Below are 3,133 nucleotides of genomic sequence, written 5' to 3'. Positions count from 1 at the left end.
GGTTTGCAGGATTGACCCATTTGAGATGTCAATTCCTCCGCTGCCCAGCTGAAATAACTGTCAATGTCAGGTTGTAATTTTCCAAATATCTACAGACCGTTGCATGGGGAGAGGATGGAGGTCCCGGGGGGAATAAAGAGAAGCCTGTAGGATGATCAAAGTCTCTGGATTCCATCAACATTGGCCAGGCAAAGCCCTTCTGCTTCTCTTGGAGGCATTCTTGGGGGTCAGAGTGTATCACTGGAAGCTTTTGGTAAGGGTGAGTTAATAGAGCCCAGTTCTGATTGAATTTACACATGAAAGTCTGGCGTGAAGCTGTTGATATCACTATTATTGAATTAAGGACCTGACCCTAAGAATTTATCCTAGAGGCTGGAAAGAGGCAGTTGCATTACGTGGACTGTCAGCAGTGGAGAAAAAAAGAATTCATATAATAAAGGTATAAAACACAGGTCAAGGTTCCTTCCCCACTCTGAACTCTAGGGTACAGATGTGGGGACCCGCAGGAAAGACCCCCTAAGCTTATTCCTACCAGCTTAGGTTAAAAACTTCCCCAAGCTTCAAACTTTGCCTTGTCTTTGAACCGTATGCTTCCACCACCAAGCGTTTAATAAAGAACAGGGAAAGAGCCCACTTGGAGACGTCTTCCCCCAAAATATCCCCCCAAGCCCTACACTCCCTTTCCTGGGGAAGGATTGATAAGAATCCTCACCAATTGGTACAGGTGAACACAGACCCAAACCCTTGGATCTTAAGAACAATGAAAAAGCAATCAGGTTCTTAAAAGAAGAATTTTAATTAAAGAAAAGGTAAAAGAATCACCTCTGTAAAATCAGGATGGTAAATACCTTACAGGGTAATCAGATTCAAAACATAGAGAATCCCTCCAGGCAAAACTGTAAGTTACAGAAAGACGCAAAAACAGGACTATACATTCCCTCAGCACAACTTATTTTACCAGCCATTAAACAAAAGGAAATCTAAGGCATTTCTAGTTAGATTACTTACTAACTTAACAGGAATTGTGAGGCTGCATTCCTGATCTATTCCCGGCAAAAGGATCACACGGACAGACCAAAAGCTTTGTTCCCTCCATCCAGATATGAAAGTATCTTGTCCCCTCATTGGCCATTTTGGGTCAGGTGCCAGCAAGGTTACCTTAGCTTCTTAACCCTTTACAGGTGAAAGGATTTTGCCTCTGGCCAGGAGGGATTTTATAGCACTGTATACAGAAAGGTGGTTATGCTTCCCTTTATATTTATGACAGCACATTTAAAAATAGCTTCAGTGCAGGACAGATAAATACGACTGTTTTTATCATGTACTTGCCATGTATTTACACACATGCCATGATACAAGGGGCCACACTCAGTAGTGGAGGGCCAGAAAGGCTGTCTGTGTGAAGTGTGTAACAGGGTTCAAAAGAGACCTACATAAATTCATGGACGATGGATCACTTGATGATGGCCTGTTCTGTTCATTCCCTCTGGGGCACCTGGCATAAGCCACTGTCGAAGGCAAGATCCTGGGCTAGATGGACCTTTTCTCTCACCCAGTGTGGCATTCTTATGTTTGTATCTTCTAAGGTCACAATGGTTTTACACCACAATATATGTCTAACTAGTGGGTGTCAGAGGGAAACTCCCTGGGAGCAGCTTATCTCATCACTGCTTATTTCAGGGCTTCTTCCACCTCCTCTGAAGCATCTGGACATGGCCACTGGTTACTGGGGCAGATGGACTACAAGTCTGATCCAGTCTGACTAATCAGAACCATGTAAATCCAACAGTATGTTTTTGCTTATCTACCTTGAGTTCTCGGAGTCCGCAGACATGCACTGAGGGCAGAATAATTTCTTGCTAATATCATCTAATCTCGTCTTACTTTTCTTTTAGGAAGGACATTTCAGAACTCCTCACACCTGCCCAGTACATTATGTCACCTGTCAATGACACCAAATTAAAATCTGTAATATTCTTTCTCTCCGGGCTACCCGGTCATGGAGACGCACATCTCTGGATCTCTATCCCCTTCTGCTTCATGTATGTTATTTCAATAGTAGGAAATTCAGTCATTCTGTTCATTATAAAAACAGATCCAGCCCTCCATGAGCCTATGTACATTTTCCTTTCCATGTTGGCCGTCACAGACCTTGCCTTATCGATAACCACCATACCGACGATACTGGGCATATACTTGTTTAACTCAAGGGAGATCAGCCTCAATGCCTGTTTAGCCCAGCCCTTCTTCATCCATTTGCTTCAATACATTGAATCCTCTGTGCTGTTGTTGATGGCCTTTGACCGCTTCATTGCGATCCATAACCCGCTGAGATATACCTCCATCTTAACCCTGCCGAGAATAGCCAAGATGGGACTGGTGTCTGTGCTAAGAGCGATGGTCCTAATACTTCCACTTCCCTTTCTCCTGAAATGGTTCTGATACTGTCAAGCCAATGTCCTCTCCCATTCCTACTGCCTGTACCAGGAGGTCATGAAGATGGCTTGTTCGGATATCACAGTCCACAGCATCTATGGATTGTTTACTAAACTCTTCCAGATGGGGTTGGACTCACTGCTTATTTTCCTCTCTTATGTGACGATCCTCAAAACAGTGCTGAGCATCGCGTCCCATGAGGAGTGCCTGAGGGCCCTGAACACCTGTGTCTCCCATCTCTGTGCCCTCCTGCTCTTCTACACACCAGAGATCAGCTTGTCTGTGATACACAGATTTGGGAAGGGCTCTTCTCCCTTGCTTCAGATTCTCCTGGGCTACATGTCCCTGCTTCTCCCTCCGCTGATGAACCCAATAGTGTACAGCGTGAAAAGCAAACACTTGAGTGTGAGGATAATCAGGCTGTTCATCAAGTGAAGGGTCAGTTCACCACCTGGCTCCAGTGACATGTAAGATGAAAACATGGGCCACCTGTTCCACTCTGGACCCTTACATCTGAGATGACGTGAGTTACTGATCACCACTCTGGAAAGAGGTTGAGATGGGGGTCTAAGACTGGTGAGGGGTGACAGGGATGGTGAGGGGGGACAGGGCACTGGGGGAGGGAGACAAAGGCAGGCATCAGCATTTGCAAAGTGACTGTTTGTGGAGAGCCGGGGGATCGGTGGGATGTTGGCTT

At 45.4% G+C, this 3,133-nt stretch overlaps 1 pseudogene; it reads left to right on the top strand.

Annotated features, from left to right (window-relative positions):
- The first annotated feature begins 1,935 nt into the window (after positions 1–1,935).
- LOC141980626 (olfactory receptor 51G2-like) lies at positions 1,936–2,871 on the top strand (annotated as a pseudogene).
- The last annotated feature ends 262 nt before the right edge of the window (positions 2,872–3,133 follow it).

Source organism: Natator depressus, chromosome 1 (assembly GCF_965152275.1).
Source record: "Natator depressus isolate rNatDep1 chromosome 1, rNatDep2.hap1, whole genome shotgun sequence".
NCBI classification, from domain to species: Eukaryota; Metazoa; Chordata; order Testudines; family Cheloniidae; genus Natator; species Natator depressus.
This window is presented reverse-complemented; position numbering and strand designations above follow the sequence as displayed.